The sequence below is a fragment of the Dunckerocampus dactyliophorus genome, chromosome 17, assembly GCF_027744805.1.
Source record: "Dunckerocampus dactyliophorus isolate RoL2022-P2 chromosome 17, RoL_Ddac_1.1, whole genome shotgun sequence".
Classification (NCBI taxonomy): domain Eukaryota; kingdom Metazoa; phylum Chordata; class Actinopteri; order Syngnathiformes; family Syngnathidae; genus Dunckerocampus; species Dunckerocampus dactyliophorus.
Window position 1 is genome coordinate 5,988,248 of NC_072835.1, and position 18,121 is coordinate 6,006,368.

At 39.7% G+C, this 18,121-nt stretch overlaps 1 protein-coding gene across 1 annotated transcript in view; it reads left to right on the forward strand.

Moving 5' to 3' along the window:
• The window catches only part of ndor1 (NADPH dependent diflavin oxidoreductase 1), a 50,825-nt gene extending 34,548 nt beyond the window's left edge, over nt 1-16,277 (forward strand). Inside the window, exon 16 of the transcript XR_008566492.1 lies at nt 15,865-16,277. The gene's annotated coding sequence lies outside the window, so the exon portion shown is untranslated. The remainder of the gene's footprint in view (nt 1-15,864) is intronic.
• Nucleotides 16,278-18,121: the final 1,844 nt, after the last annotated feature.

The following is an 18,121-nucleotide window of genomic DNA, read 5'->3' on the forward strand; positions in this document are numbered from 1 at the left end:
GACTAAGACACATCAATTTAGACTAGTTACTGAGGAACTAATGAAGAATTTACAAGGAACTAATGACTAAGGCACATCAATTTAGACTAGTTACTGAGGAACTAAAGAAGAACTAATGAGGAACTAATGACAAAGGTACATACATTTAGACTAGTGACTGAGAAAATAATGAAGCACTAATGAGGAACTAATGAAGAACTTACGAGGAACTAATGACCAAGGCACATCAATTTAGACCACTTACTGAGCAACTAAAGAAGAACTAATGAGGAACTAATGACTAAGGCACATCAATTTAGACTAGTTACTGAGGAACTAATGAAGAACTTACAAGGAACTAATGACAAAAGCACATAAATGTGGACTACTTACTGAGCAACTAATGAAGAACTAATGAGGAACTAATGGCAGAGGCTTCCCTCCAACTGTCATTGGCACCACAAAAGAGCAAAATCGTTGTTGTCTGGGCATGCCTCCTCCTTGAGAGAACAAATACTGTGGCTCCTGCCACATCCTCCCTGACTAGCGTTGTCTTATCTAGTCAGAGTGGAGTGGTCCTATCTAGTCACTCAGCATGAACTGATGAATGCTGCTTGGATGAGAGGCCCAACGTCTTTTAAGACAACCTGAACGGTCCAGTTGGCATCATTTTAATCCCTGAGAATAGAGAAGATTGAGAGAAAAATATAATCTAACGAGAAAAATGTGTAATTTTACGAGAATAATGTAATATGATGAGGACATTTTAGTAGCATAAAGTTGAAATATTAAAGACAAAAGATGTGTTTTTTTTGAAGTTGTAATACTATGACAAGCAAACGAAACAAACAATAAAGTTGTAATTGCTGGAAAATTAGGTTGGGGAAAAAGTTGTAATGTTACGAGAATAAAGTCAAAATATTATGGGATTAAAGTCATAATTACGAAAAGAAAATTTACGAGGAGAAAGTTGAAATACTTGGAACCCCCCCGCCCCCAGCAACATCAGAAATAGAAAAAAAGGCTGTAATTTTCCAAGTATAAAGTCAAAATATTAAGAGAAAAAAGTCATATTCAAATGACAAAAAAAGTCATGAATAAACTTAATAAAATAATGACAATGTCAATAATGTCAGAATGAAGTTGAAATATCAGAAGAAAAAAATTTGTTCTAAGAAAAGTCGTAATATTAAGGGAAACAAACAAAACGAAATAAAGTTGTCATTTTTGGAAAAATAGCTTGTGGAAAAAGTTGTATTACTATGGAAATAAAGTCCAAATATTATGGGAATTAGGTAATAATATTATGAAAAGAAAATTTACGAAAATTATTTAAGAAGAAAGTTTAAATATTTGGAAAATAAATTTAAAAAAAACAGCAAAAATGGGCTAAAAAGAGCAAAGTGCTCTTACTAATAATACTCTTTTTCACCTATATCACAAAGCTAAAATGATCTTTTTCCCCTTGAACTGCATATAACTTGTTAGCATATCTACTGCATGTGCTGCTTTACAACAAATCAAAGCGGCCCTTGCATCCTTTGGTTTTTCATATATGGCCCTTGCTGGAAAAAGTTTGGACACCCCAAGTTAATAGTGACAACTAGTTTTAATTTACACTTAAGGTGAATTTTTTTCCCGATTGTGGGGGGCCAGCCCGGTCTGGGTACTCACCACCAATAAATAAACAGATAGATACTTAAAAACTTAAAAACAAACAAAGCAAGACAGGAGAGTAAAGAAAAATAAGAAAATAGAATAAGAATAAATAAATAAATACAGAGCGGTATCTAAGTCACGGTGTAGCCTCAAGCCTGGTCGTCATTTCCTGTATATCCAATACTGGCAGAAAAACGAGATTCAGGTTCACATCGATGTCGAGTTTTCAGCCGATAATGATATTTGTATCCCCCACAGTAATAAGCTTGCTAATTCAGTAGATTTATTTCCAAGTTTCACCTTTGGATCGTTAATATGCAATTTGCTGCGATGATGGGAGTAAGGCGTCTTCCTTTGATACTTCTAATCTAGTATCACACCACAGGATGAATCCTAGCGTTCATGCAGCACAATGAGCGGTGGTAGACGTGTAAAATGAGCCCAATTCATATGAATCACCAGTTTCATACTTTGTTCTTGTACGGATGTTTGTGCCGTGTAGAAATGCGCTTCTTTCCAAATTCTATCGTTGCCAGCATTATTTAATTGCATTGACAATATCGGTGTATCATACATCGGTAAAGATTTTGAGCATCTTCAGTCGCTAGCGGTAGAGCAGGGGTGTCACGGGGGCCAATTATCACCCTTGGCACATTCTAAAATACAATTAAACAGGAACCATTTTTAAACAAATGGAAAAATAGCAGTGATTTTCACAAGAATAAAGACAAAATATTTGGAGAATAAAGTCATCATATTAAGAGGAAAACTTAACATGAAGTTTAAATATTAAAGGCTCAAATATGTATTTTTTTAAAAGTTGTAATATTACGACAAACAAACAAAACAAAGAATAAAAGTTGCAACTTTTGAAAAATTAGCTTGGGTAAAAGTTATAATATTCTGGTAATAAAGTCGGAATATTATGAGAATAAAGTCATAATATTACAAGGTAAAAGGTACAAGAAGAAACTTGTAACTGTTTGTAAAACAAACAAAAAAAAGGGCAAAAAAGCGTCATGTGAGAAGAAAACACTCAGACTAATAATACACTTTGTCATCGATAACACAAAGCTGAGATGCAGGCTGTTTTTTTTCCTTTAAACGTAAGAAACGTCTCTACATGCCTACAGGAGTTGGTTTAAAACATGTACAAGTGGCCCCCGCATCCTTGGGCTTTCAGTGTGCAGCCCTCGCTGGAAAAAGTTTGGACACGCCTGCGCTAGAGACTAGCGAGCTAGAGAAGGCGTGTCTACATAATCTACACTGGTATATATGAACTAATACTATTGAGCATAGCATAGCATAGCATAGCATATGAACTTGACAGGTAAAAGTCACTGGTTCCCAACATCAAGTATTCTGTGGTGATTTCATAAAAGAATACATTCCAGAATGCATATTGAACGGCCGCTGCTTGACAAGAAGAAAAGTAAGCTTTACTCCCCCTCATGTCTTTTTTCTCTCCTCCTATCTCCCTCTGGCTCACCTTCACTCATCACCTCATCTATTTCTCTCCTGCTGTTGCTAGGCAACAGACAGGAAGGGCATCTCTTGGAGGCAAGAAAACCACAGGAAGGGCTTGCAAGAAAACTGCATGAAATATTCCATGGCCGTCTGAAGACTGTTTCTTCTTTCATCCCCATCACAGTTTTATTAACTTTACGTGTTTATTCCGATAGAAACATGATTCCTCAAGAGATGGTGAGATGTCGTCAGCATGTTGTGGTGAGTAAATGACATGCGCCGTACCGATCATTTGACGACTAGATAGCATTATCGCAGTTTTTTTTGTTGTATTTGTGACATCACCGTTCTTTTTTCAGTACGGTTTTCTAAAATGCGTCAAACACAGAAACGATCCAAAACCAAAAACACAGAGATTCATAGACAGTGGTGTGAAAAAGTGTTTGCCCCCTTTTTAATTTCTTATTTTTTTGCGTGTTTGCCACACTTAAATGTTTCAGATCATCGAACCAATTTAAATATTAGTCAATGACAACACAACTGAACACAAAATGCAGTTTTTAAATGAAACTTTTTATTAGTAAGGGAGAAAAAAAATCCAGACCTTCATGGCCCTGTGTGGAAAAGTGATTGCCCCCTCACCCCCACCCTTCAGAAAGAAAGTAGTTGAGATCTATCAGTCTGGAAAAGGTTATAAAGACATTTCTAAAGCTTTGGGACTCCAGCAAACCACAGTGAGAGCCATTATCCACAAATGGTGAAAACATGGAAAAGTGGTGAACCTTCATGGGAGTGGCCGGCCAACCAAAATTACCCCAGGAGCACAGTGATGACTCATCAAATGGGTCACAAAAGACCCCACAACATCATCCAAAGAACTGCAGGCCTAACTTGCCTCAGTTAAGGTCAGTGCTCATGACTCCACCATAAGAAAGACGCTGGGCAAAAACATGGCAGAGTTCCAAGACCAAAACCACTGCTGAACAAAAAGAACATTAAGACTTGTCTCAATTTTGCCAGAAAACATCTTGATGATCCCCAAGACCTTTAGGAAAATACTTTAAATTTGAACTTTTTGGAAGATGTGTGTCCCATTACATCTGGCATAAAAGTAACACTGCATTTCAGAAAACGAACATCATACCAACAGTAAAATATGGTGGTGGTAGTGTGATGGTCTGGGGCTGTTTTGCTGCTTCAGGACTTGGAAGATAAATGGAACCATGAATTCTGCTGTCTACCAAAAAATCCTGAAGGAGAATGTCCAGCCATCTGTTGGTGACCTCAAGCTGAAACCAACTTGGGTTCTGCAGCAGGACAATGATCCAAAACACACCAGCAAGTCCACCTCTGAATGGCTGAAGAAAAACAAAATGAAGACTTTGGAGTGGCCTAGTCAAAGTCCTGACCTGAATCCTATTGAGATGCTGTGGCATGATCTTAAAAAGGTGCTTCATGCTGGAAAACCCTCCAATGTGGCTGAATGACAACAATTCTGCAAAGATGAGTGGGCCAAAATTCCTCCACAGCACCGTAAGAGACTCATTGCAAGTTATCACAAACACTTGATTGCAGTTGTTGCTGCTAAGGGGGGCCCAACCAGGCACTTTTTCACACAGGGTCATGTAGGTCTGGATTTTTTTTCTCCCTTAATAATAAAAAGTTTCATTTAAAAACTGCATTTTGTGTTCACTTGTGTTGTCATTGACTAATATTTACATTTGCTTGATGAACTGAAACATTTAAGTGTGACAAACATGCACTAAGAAATCAGGAACAAACACTTTATCACACCACCGTACATACAGTACAGTACAGTACAGTACAGTATAGTACAGCACAGTACAGTACAGTACAGTACAGCACAGCACAGCACAGTACAGTACAGTACAGTACAGTACAGTATAGTACAGCACAGTACAGTACAGTACAGTACAGCACAGCACAGTACAGTACAGTACAGTACAGTACAGCACAGTACAGTACAGTACAGTACAGTACACATTCATTCTGTTCAGTAAATAACACAAATTCATTTCATCAAAGTCTACCTTATTTTATACTCAGCTCAGAGCTCGTCAATGCATTGTACACTGTTGTGATCAGCCCCACCCACCTCTCTTGCTCACCATCATGGCAGACGCCATGCTCCATAGCGTACTACAAACAAACATGCATTTGCGGCCGAATCGACAGTCCTATTTATTTACTGTACATCCCTTGTTGGGAACTATTTTTCTTCCGCGTGGGTACAGTAAGTGCGTGATGTGTAAGCGCAGCGGCACATGGCTCAAAGACATGTGTGGATTGTGAATTTTGGTCTGTACCATATTAGCAAGCTCATGGGATGCTAACAAGGACGTTTTGCGATAACAATACACTAAAAAACAGTTGGACTCACACAGTGCATTAATAACAAGACAAGACGTGCGCCATATTGTACGCTAACCAGAAAATGTACGCATACGCTAACTGAGGTTTCACTGTACTATCGACAGGAGTGTCCAAAGTGTGGGTCATTTGCGCCTCGTAGCTTGTTTTTCATTGGCCTGCAGCACATTGTAGAAATAAATCAAACAAAAAAAAATAGCACAAAAGGCAAAATGTAAAGAGAAGAAGCTGAAATGTTGATACTAATAATAACACAAAGATTTGTTTTTAAATATATCCATCCATATCCATGAGAGTTGAAGAGATGTGCAGCCCGTCCCTCCACCTCGTCTCAGTATGTGTTTATGTGCCTGCAACAGTTCTGATTGGCTAAGGGAGAGCATACGCATTGTGTTGTGCATCCTTAGTGGCTGAGGGAGAACCCGCCCATTGTGTTCTGTGTCCTGATTGGCTGTAGACCACTGCCACTCAATCTCCTTCATGCCGTTTCCTTTTGTGGTCAGTCGGCGCTAGCAAACTAGCTAACTGTGCTCTAATTAGCTGCTCTAACCTCCAATAAAAAGAAGAAGGTCAGAGGTGTGAAATATGTGAGTCACTTACTAATTTCTTGTGTCCAACCTAGTAGGTTTATCATTAAAATTAAAACAAAATTTGAACTTTGAGAGTGTTTAAACAAGCGAGAAATGTGATAAAATGTTCATGTCTGTCTGAGTATGAAGTGTATGAAGTGTATGGTGAAGGGTTTTACACCTTAAAGCAAATATAATCATTGTAAAAGAATGAAGTTGGCTACTTTGCAGGTTTCACTTATTGCAGGCTATTTTGGGAACCTATCCCCAGCAATAAATGAGGGAACACTCTACATTGAAAATAATATTAAGAATACATAATAATTATGTTTTTATCATATTATAATATTAAAATGATATCACATTCAAAATAATAAAAGTATTTTTTTGGCTTTTTCCAAAATGTAAAAATACATCAAATATATCGAAGTGGCCGCCCGCATCTTTTGATTTTCAGTATGCCGCCCTGGATGGAAAAGGTTAGGACACCCCTGACTTAGGGTGAAGGAGATGTGTTTCCAGCAAATTTGAAAAACTGCCTATTTTCCGAGAAAAAAATAAAAAAATGAAAACATTTTTTTGACCAAAAATGTGCGAATTTGCTGAATCGTGAATGTGCTTCATGTGAAAAAGAACAGCCACGCCCGAAAAAAGGTTTTAAGGTGACGTGTGAAAGGCAAACACAAACGTACGCAAAAACGCTAAAAACTACCCCAGAATTGAATGAATTCATTTTTTACAATATGCCCAGGGCCAATAAAAGACGAAGGTGGCCCCCGGCCCCCACTTTGGAAATCCCAGCCCTACTGTGCTTCAAGTTGATGTATAACTTTGTAATAGTAAACGTGTTCATCCAAATGAATTAGAATGGGTTGTGTTGTGAGTCTTGCTAAGTGAAGAGAAGGTCCAAGTGTGGATTATCTTCCGTCAGTAATGTGCTTTATTTCCATGGAAGTCAATTTCAGCCTTATCTCCCCGCAGCTCCTTTTCTCCCTGTTTCACTCTGCTTTTGATTCTTCTTCTTCCTCGTGGCAAAGCACAGCAGCAGCATTTCCGTCTCCTCTGTGTCACCTCCACTCCTCGCCACCCTCCCCCCGCCTGCCTCCATCTCCCGCCGCTACCATCCTCCCTCGCCTTTGCGCTTGCAGATGAAACGGGCAGCCTGCCAGTTTTTCATATTTCTTGGCAGCAAAATGGCTCGCCAGCTTCCTAGGGGTGGGGTAGTGGGAGGGGCCGGGGCTGGCAAAAGGTTACATTTGCACAATGTGTGTGTGTGTGTGTGTGTGTATAAAAAAATGGCAAAAGAAGAAGGACGGGAAAGAGAAAGAGAGGGAAATCTGGGCCGGCTCAGCTAAATGACTTCAGCGTTGAAGGGGGAAAAAAGCCTCCTGGGGGAATATTCAGTATGCAAGAGTATCGAGTTGCATGCCATTACAATGATGTCTGTCCCTCGTTCTCTTTTAGTCTGCCTCCTTTGGAATGTTCAACACACACACACACACACACACACACACACACACACACCTTCCCTCCCTTTCTCTCTGCTTCTCTGTGCAAACGTCCTCTGACAGGCGATACTTGGATGTGGTAGGTGGGTTCATAGTATAAATGTGTGTGTTGGATCATGTGACTACCTAGTGAGCTATGAGGACTGCCAGAATGCGGACAGTTAGGCAGAAACAAAATAAGAGTAAAAAAAAAAAAGTCATGAGATGGTACATAAAACTGTGGTCAGACGTTTATTGGTTGATTTTCTGACACGGAAACTGTTTTTTATTCTAGTCCACAAATGTTCAAGGAGGCTTCAGGTCGGGGCTTTGGGAGCTTAAGCTTTGGCCTTAAACTACCTGAGCACTGGGGTCAGCGTGGCTGCTTTTGTGTTGCCACGGTAACTGTGACGCCACGCTTCGCTTCAAATTTCGCAGCTTCACTCTATCACGGTTTTTCAAAAATGATGAATGAATAAATCGTGCTTGTTTCTTGGTTGAACACACCCTGTAATAGTCCAAAAATGCATATCTAAGAAAATGTTATGTAATGAAACATTTTCAAGCATAAAAATGGCTAAATGAAGTCAAATACAAATATAAGGCGCATTCAAAGACGTTGCGATGGAATGTAGTATTCTACACTGGTCACCAGATGTCAGTAACGTTACTGTAATCTTGGGTGAGACACACAAGCAACAGACCTGATTGCCGGAATTCGCGGGAAATTGTTGCAGCCGTAACCCATGCCAAGCTAAAACTCAACTTTGAACCCCCGATGTCACTTTCTGTCCACCCCCTGCTCAGCTCCCCTCGCACCGGAACACATTTACAGCAACACACACACAAGCACAAGTCTTATTTACGTCCACCTGACATGCTTCATTAACCTAGCTTGAATATGTTACATATTGTTTGTCATTTAAAAAAAATCATGTTCTACATTGTTAGATTTTTGAAAGCAAATGGCAAATTGAAAACATTACATTTACAGTTTAAGGCGCCACCCATGACGAACTAGCTCTCGCTGTTCAGTCTCATTTCTGGAAGTGACGCCATCGGGGTATATCACTCAGGTAGACAAACACAGCGGCGTACGAGACGGAGGATGTTTATAGTGATTATAGCAACAATTTGAGGGATGTGTCAATAGGTTTTGAGGGGGAAGAATCATTTGGAGATGAAACAGAGAACTTGCAGAACACCGACTTAAGCCTTAAGACATGAAGATGAAGACTGGTCACCTTCAAAACACAGAATGTAAAGTGTAAATTACTCTGGAGTTGTTTATCCTTCAATTATTGTTTTAAATCGGCTTCTTAATGAGTGCAAAGGGGTTTTATAGCCTTTTTATTGTATATTATGCCACCGCCGCCACCGACCACAGTGTTGCTGTCAAAAGATGTTTATATAAACGTCACGTTCCACGTGCCCTTGCTTGGTGCCCCTCTCTCCCTTTTGTTTGTTTTGTGCCCAGATCCCATGTTCCTGGCTGGAGGCGGGGCTGCTGAACGCACCTGAGCTTGATTGCCTACGCCCACTACTTAGGCTGACTGCTGACAGCTGGGGAACGCCGGGTTATTCCTCTCGCCTCCATGCTTCACCTGTGCTGCTACCCCAGACCTGTGTTGTTTCAGTGTTACCTGAGCGTTCAGCAGCACCTGCCTCCAGCCGGCACTGTGTTGTGTTTTTTCTCCACGGTGTACCTTTTTGTTGGCACCATCGCCTTGTGTTTAGTTTTTGTGGAACACAATCAATTCTGTAAAGCCCGACCTGCCTCCTGCCTCTGCGTCCGGGATCCAGAGCCACGCCACATCTCCGCCATGACAACAACATGTATCATAGTGGAATATTGCTCAGAAGACATGATGTAATCATGACTTACTCTGTGCCAACTTTGACGTAGTGGTCTTGTTTTTTTCATGTGTCCCGGAATAGCACCCTTTTTCAAAATGCGTTTCTACTGTACTTCCAACCCAAATGCTTCTTATGAAGGTGTTCCTTCAAAGCAGTCGTCAGTAAAATGATCACTACAAAGAACAGGACTCGAGGTGGGTGTCCACCTGCCTGTCTCTCGTTTCGCTGCACTTGCTTTGTCCATTGTCGTTCCAAAACCTTCCTCTTTTGGATAAGAAAACAAACTTACAGTATCACTCAGATATCGTCAACATCCAGCAACAATACGACATTTTGGCGTGACGACTATTTTGACGACAAATATACTGAACCAAGACGACGATCTACTGTACCTCAAGAAGTGTTTGTTTACTCTGCTTTAGCTGACAGGTGTCACCCTGATGACGTCACTTCCGGAAATGAGACTGAGGCGCAAGCTAGTTCATCATGGGCGGCGCCATGAACTATAGATGTAATTTTTGCGAATTTACCGTTTGCGTTAAAAAATCGAACAATGTAGAACAGGGGTCTCAAACCCGCCACCCGTGGGCCATTTGCGGCCCACCAAATCGTATCTTGCGGCCCGCGACTGGACATCAAAGAGTAGTGTAACTGCAGCCCGCAACATCCGGGCAAGCTCAGTGTTACTTCCATACTTCCAGGGGCAAGTAATCACCAACACTGAACTAACAGTGGTGGTATCACATGGATGTATTGTGAATTGTATCGTATCGTGAGGTGCCCTGAGATTCCCAGCCCTACGCCCAATACTTGATGTGGCCCAGACTCACCCAGACTCTACCCCAGTGGCCCCCAGTGAAATTGAGTTTGAGACCCCTGATGTAGAACGTAATTGCACCCATAATTGCACTACGTTTATGTCTTTATGCTTCACTGATCATGTTTTTTCTTCAGTGCTGAGATTTTGCACTTTGTTTGGCGGTGTTTGAATGCACCGTAGTTGTGTAATGTGACTCTGAATCCAGTGTTCATGGATCATCTTCCATTACCGTTCATTAGTGGTGAGCAGCTACACATTTTATACTTGAAATGTGTTCAATTGTGTGAGGAATATTTAGGAATTAAACCTGGTTTCTGTGATGAGCAAACAATGGTAATTGAAGAGAGAAGGGGAGGGTTCTGGAGCTGAATCTAACGTAATAATTACAACACTCACTTTTAGTACAAATGTTGAGGCAAAATCGGAGAACATCAAGCTAGCAGGAAGCTTTGCAGGGGGAGGTGTGAGCCGGGTGTGAAAAATAGACATTCTTATCGGCATATCAATTACTCATGGATTTTCACCATTCACTGGTAGGAATGTAAGTGGTTTTAGCGTTGTTATATGTATATGTATATATACATATACATATATGCATATTTAAGCAAAGCGGCGTTCTTATTTTGAAAGTAGTACACTAGGTCCCCAACTTACGAACACCCGACTAGCGAACAATCGCCGATACAAACACAAGCCGACTGGTTTATATTTTATTTTATTTTGCCTTGTAGTGCTTAGGCTGCTCAATCAGTACAGTGTATTTAAACTGCTACTGTACATGCTTGACCAGTAGAGGGCACTGTGACACTGCTAATGGGACCAACAGATGCTGGAGAGCTTCCGATAAATATAAAGCTAAGTTTTAGCTTAATGATACAACCCGGACAGAGCGTGTGATTAAAGTTTATGAAGAGTTAATAGGCCTGCTTAATTCTACACCACCCACAGAACACTACCTCTTTTAGAAGAGTCTAACGACGACGACCATTTGTACTTTTTTCAATATCTCCTCCTCCTCCTCCAACAAAACGACATATGCTCGACCACTCCTCTTCAAAGGTAAATAACATTTATCATTACATATTATTATATCACTTTTATTATTGTTTTTTTCATGAATTATCCTGGTACTGCATTCAAACTCATATTTACATACATACACATATACTGTATATGTATACACGTACATGTAGTACCTATATCATTGGTAATATTACCTTTTACCCTACTTAAGAACAATTCGACATAAGAACGGTCGTCTGGAACCAATTGTGTTGGTTAGTTGGGGAGTGTATTTTACATTGGCCACTAAGTGGTGGTATGGGCCAGACGTGATCACCACAAGCACAAATAATCATAACATAATAATCATAATAATAATACAGGCTACTCTTGGGGACATAACCAATGGCAAGTCCGATGTCACTTCCTGTCCTCCATCTGTCCGCCTGCCACTAAGGCCCGCTAGGGAACACATTTACTGTGACACACGATTGACGTTTGAAATGGCTTATTTACTCTGATTATGTCTCCTACAGTACATCGGCTGATACATGTAGGAGTGTAAAGCCATTTAAAGTCACCATTACAATACATTGATGAGACAATAGCCACTGCAGGAAATCCATCGTCCAGACAAAACACAGCAAGGAACTGCTAACGTGTGAGTCTGTTATTTTATATCTTATTTATGTCTGAAATGCCTTATTTTCTCTGATTATGTCTACTCTATTGGGCAATAGGAGTGTAAAGGTGACTGTAGGGGTGCTATTTCATGTCTAGAGGGCTCTAATCATGTTAAAAAAAAACGTATTTAGAAAATTGTAAGCAGGTTTTCTATGCCATAACTACGAAAATATTCCATGTATTAATATTGGATCCGACTTTGCGGAAATTCACTCATCTGGTCTGGAACCAATTAACAGAGATGAACAAGGGACGACTGTACCGCTCTAGCGCTCAAACTCGCTGAAGAACTTCAGTTACTCTTATCCGGTTGTCCCGTCCTGTTAGAACACCCGATTTTGTTCAGGTTTCAGCCATCTTGATGTTGATTTGAGGTGAACGTGAAGGATCTGGCAGTCGTCCTCCTGCTTCATTCTTCCATATGTTCTCTTCCTGTTCTTTATTTTGTGGGGGGGGTTTCCTTCCACTCGCTGTTCTGTGTGTTTTCTCACCAGATCACCAGACTTCTGGTGTGGGACGGGGCAATGAGACACACCTGCTTCGTACCAGAACTACTCCTTGTTCCTGAATGTACCACCATTGGTTTATTTTAGTCCATGTTCCCATAATGTTGGTTCTCACTTGTTCCATCCTCCTGAGTTCCTTGTTGCTCCGTCCTGGCTTATCCTAGTGGGTATAAGAGTCCATTTTTCTTTTTTGTTTAGTTTTTTTGTTTGGTAGTTGTTGGTATCTTATAGCACGGTGCCATGTTTGTGTTTTTGCTTTAGTTGTGTAGTTCTCTGCTAGACTCTCGTTTGTTTAGTTGTTCTTAGTCGTGGATTATTCTGCTGAAAGTGGGCATGTCCTGTATTTCAGACTTTTTTGCTCACATTTGTCTCGCTGTCTCTGCATTTGGGGTCCAACATTTACATTTACACCACAAGTAAGATTCAAAATCATCAAAACAGGTATGTTGGCCTTGATTTTGGTATTTTGCATGTGGTTCCTGGTTGAAATGAAACATTGGATGCTTTTGAGTGTATTTGCCCATTGAACTGTGTTATAAATGCATGTTCTTTTTATTTTATTTTGTTTTTTTACAGTTTCTTAAGTAAACATTGCTGAGTTTTCACATTTCCTGATGAAATACAGGGAAGAAACCTAAGATGAGGCTGCCGCCAGCGTCGCTTATCGACTTATCATGCAAACCCTGCCGACTGAGTTGGATCGTGGCGCCTGCAAGTTTCTCTTCTGTTGCGGAGACATTTATTACACACCATGACATTCCACAGCCCGTGTACGTTTGACATCATTATTCTTGCTAATACACACAATGTCATACGCGGAGGCGCTGCAGTACTCGCCTCCTCTTGAAGGGGTGGGGGCGTGCATGAGCTGGAAGGTGCTTGTCACTGCCGTCCTTCCATAGAGAGGAAACAGCAGCAGCACCGGCTGTTTAGCAGCACCTCAAACGCATGAAAGATATTTTTATGCTGCGCTGAATGAATGAATGCATTTGACTGCCAAGATGGAGGATTATATATCCAAGCTCACCAGGAGGTGATCAGACTTTTACATCAACGTATCAGAACTTTTCCTGGAGAAGAATCGCATGTACTTCATTTACAGATAAAAGGTAACACCACAAATAGTTTACCATGAATAAATAAATTAAAATGGGACTAGGAAATACAGTAATCCTTGTTTATCACAGTGAATTGGTGCCGCAAAGTAGTAGTCCTTATTTATAATAGAATATTATCGTAGTTTGAGCACAGAAAACCAGTTTACGACCTTCCAAATATGGCTTTTAAGATTATTAGAGCCCTCTAGACCTGAAATAGCACCCCTACAGTCGCCTTTACACCCCAATTACCCAATATAGTAGACATAATAAGACAAAATAAGACTTGTGCTCGTGTGTGTCGCTCTAAATATGTTCCGGTGGTAGGAGAGCAGAGTGTGGGGCGGACAGGAAGTGACGTCAGCGGCTCAGAGTTGAGTTTTAGCTCATTCAAACCTGCAATAAAGTCCTGATGTTCTGGCGATCAAGTCTGGTGCTTGTGTGTCTCACCCAACATGACAGTAACATTACTGACACCTAGTGACCAGTACTAGTACAATACTACATATCTTTGCAACGCTGTGAATGCCTCATATTTGTATTTTACTTCATTTAGCCATTTTTATGCTTGAAAATGTTTCATTTAGGTAAACAATAAGTAACATTTGATTAAATATGCATCATTTTTACTAATAATAGACTGTATTCAACAACAAAACAGCATGAATACATATTTTATATATTATATACTTCATGAGAGAGTGAAGATGCGAAATTTAAAGTGGCAAGGGATATATTTGAGTACCTATTTGAGCCTGTAGGTATAAAAATACAGTGTTTAAACATTTCAACTATGCCTTCAAAATAACAGCCACCTCTGCTGGATAATTCAGTTCTTTCCCTCTATTTCCTGCACACACACACACACGCACGCACACACACACACACCCCCTCTCCCGCCCCCTCCCCGCTTTGCTGTGCTGCTTCTATAATTCAAATTCTGTCACGCTTGTTCCAGACTGCTGGCTCCAGCAGTCTCTCTTGCTCGCTCCCTCCCTTGGAGAAGAAAAAGCGTCGGAAAAAGCAGGGAGGGGACAAAGCTGACAGAAGGAGAACAGCAACCGTGGAACAGCCCATTGTGCAATTCCATTCGTGTAATAACACCAAACTGCAGCATATATACCTCCTCCTTTGCGCGTTTGAGTTTCCCACTCGTTATAAATGAAAAAGTCACGTTGAAAGGCAGATGCACCAGGAGAGTTGAACCGCCATGATGTGCCAAAACCGTTCTAGTCATAACGACTGACTGATTACTTACACGTTACTTTACACTCTTTGCGTTCCACATCAGGAGGAAGAAAATCGCACCAAATTCAGGAATATTTATTTGTATTCTGTATATTCTCAACAATAACCGGGAATAGCAAATACAGTTAATCTGATAAAAGCTTTACCTTCGGCTAAAACGTGACATGATACGTGTGTAATATCCTTCTAGTGGTGATAATTTACCTTTTATACCCTATAGCCCCCAGTACAGGGGGCAGTGTGCTTGCATTCGTGTTGCTATGGTAACAACCACGTCACCACAAGAACCGCAGCTAAAAGTTCAACCAAACCAGTTTCGGAAAAGCAGGAGACAATTCAAAGCACTTAAATTGCTTAAATCAGGGGTGTCCACATTTTTTCCAGCGAGGGCAACATCGGGAAAAATGAAAGGATGCAACTTTGCCACTTTGATATTTTGTAAAGCAACATGCAGATGTGCTAAGAAGTGAACTCCTGTATTAATCAAGTTTCATAATACAGGTGAAAAAGCATATTATTAGTATCAACGTCGCTCTTTTTTCACGTTTGCTGTTTTTTTCAGAATATTTCATCTCTCATCTTTAATAATCTTCGTAAATTTTCTTCCCATAATATTGTAACTTTTTCCCCGACCATGTTTTCCAAAACAGCTGCTCAACTTTCTTTTGTTTTGTTCTTCTCATAACTTTCATAAAATACAGTATTTTTCTGTACTATTTCAAATCTATGCTACTAAGATGACATTATTTCTCCTCATAACATTAGGACTTTTTTCCTGTTTGATATGACTTTTTGCTCTTCCTATTTTGACTTCAGCCTCGTAAAAGGACAGCTCTTTCTTCCATTTCTGCTTTTTTCCCACCTATTTATGACTTGGCATAATATTTTGATTTTAGTAACATGATAAGTTTGATATTTCATCTTTATGCTACGAAAATGACATTATTTTTCTTCGTAATATTATGTTATTCTCTTTAGATTACAACTATTTTTCTTCATAGTTTGACTTTATTTTTGTAAAATGACTGCTGATTTTGACATCTTTGCTGCTGCTGTTTTTTTTACATTTGACATTTTCTTGTTAAATTATATTTCTAGAATGTACCACAAGCCGCACTTTGGACACCACTGGCTAAACTGAACCAACGAGGAAAACAAGCGAAGAGAGCAGCATATATCCTGCATACAGATGTCCTGAATCATTCTATAAAACAAAATACTTATAGATCTAATTAAGCAGAATTTGAAAGCTAATACTTCACCCTTATATAAAATATGCATATTTAAGCAAATGTTACATCTTTTTTGCCAAAATGAAGCATTTTCAAGCGTAAAAATGGCTGCAATTGGCTGGCAACCAGTCCAGGGTGACCCCGCCTGTCGCCCGAAGTCAGCTGGGATAGGCTCCAGCATACACCCACGACCCTAATGAGGAGAAAATAAGATGGATGGATGGATGGATGAAATAAAATACAAATAAAAGGCATTCAAAGACGTTGCAAACATATGTAGTATTGTACTAGTACTGGTCACTAGGTGTCAGTAATGTTACTGTAATGTTGGGTGAGACACACAAGCACCAGACTTGATGGCCGGAACAACAGGCTTTTACTCCAGGTTTTAATGATCTCACAACAGGCACAATAATCCCTTACATGTGCTACTGTTGTGGCCGTAACGCACACCAAGCTAAAACTCAACTCTGAACCCCCGACGTCACTTGCTGTCCACTGGCACCGAAGCACATTTACAGCAACACACACAAGCACCAGTCTTATTTATGTCTTATTTTGTCCTATGTCTACTATATTGGGTAATAGGAGTGTAATGGTGACTATAGGGGTGTTATTTCATGTCTAGAGGGCTCTAATAATGCTAATAAGCGAATTTAGAAGGTCGTAAACAGGTTTTGTATGGTCTAACTGCAAAAATACGTTATTTAAAAATTCACTTGTCACGGTCAGGTCGATAGTTAATATTTTTTGACATAGTTAATAGTTCAGATTTTTTTGCGACGCGAGTATTACTTTTTCGAACGCATATTGCTTTGAGAAGCCAAACTCCTTACTTAAATGTCCCCAGCAACTAAGCGGAACTGCGTTCTTCATTACCAAAATCCAACCACAACTGCACTTAGGAGACCAAGTGGGGGTAAATTGCTGCTATTGGACTACGCTGCTGATGGGGATGTCATACGACTTCATGTCAAAAAATCCAAACTATCCCTTTAACGGACATAAACAAGGAATTAGGGCTGTCAAAACTAGCGAGTTAACGGCGGTAACTAATTTATTTCATTAATTACGTACGTATGGCAAGCCACAGCTCACTGTTATGACGACAGACGTGTAGTTCCCCACAGACTCTGACACTCTTTTATAACTTGAATCTAACCTGAACACATCAACAGGGGTGCAATTCCAACAATGTGTCTGTATTTCCTACTCACAAACGCGTCTTTTGTCCCTTCGTCGTCGGAACAACACTTCCTCATTGTCACTACACGGCCGCGAGATGCATTCAGGGACACTGCGAACGTCACAGGAACGTTTTAATTATGCGTCTAAATAAACAGAAAGACAAAGAAAGAAGATATTCTTATCATTCACTTTTTAACTCTAAATACGGAAGTACAATTTGCCGCATTTAAGTATGCTCGGGAATCCCAAATAATGCACTCAAAATAGTAATTCAACTTAAATGGCGTTGTGTATTTGAACGCAACCCCTCATTGCTCATAAAGCGTGAGATTCTCGTCACTCACTTCGTATCTCTACAGTTTGCTACATTTAAATATGCTGGAAAATACACTGAAAACAAGTACATTTACCTTAAATGATGTGATGTCTTTGAACGCAAACCGTCATTGCTCATAATAACATGGTTTAAATAAAGTGCGATTCAAATGTTATGCTACTATTAAGAAACTAGTGTTAAGATGTGTGGTATCTTTTAGCTCGATTGAAATTTTCAGTTCATTTAGAGCTGTTAATACATACAAATATACACTTTCTTTTTGTAAAACAGTAAAAATATTATTTTAGACATTTTTATTTTAGACATATTTTAGGGATATTTTAGACATTGGTTCAAATATTCAAGATTCAAGAGAGTTTTATTGTCATGTGCATGGTAAAACAGGCAGTTATACTATGCAAAGAAAATCTTATTCTGTTCATTCTCCCAAGAAAAGAAAGAAAACAGAAGAAAAAATAAGAACATAAGAAACATAAACACATAAACATATATACCAATAAATTAAGCAACAACAACAGAAGAGACATTAATACAAATAAATAACACAAATAAATATTATGTGGGCTTGGACTTTGTGAGTTATTTAGACTATTTTATT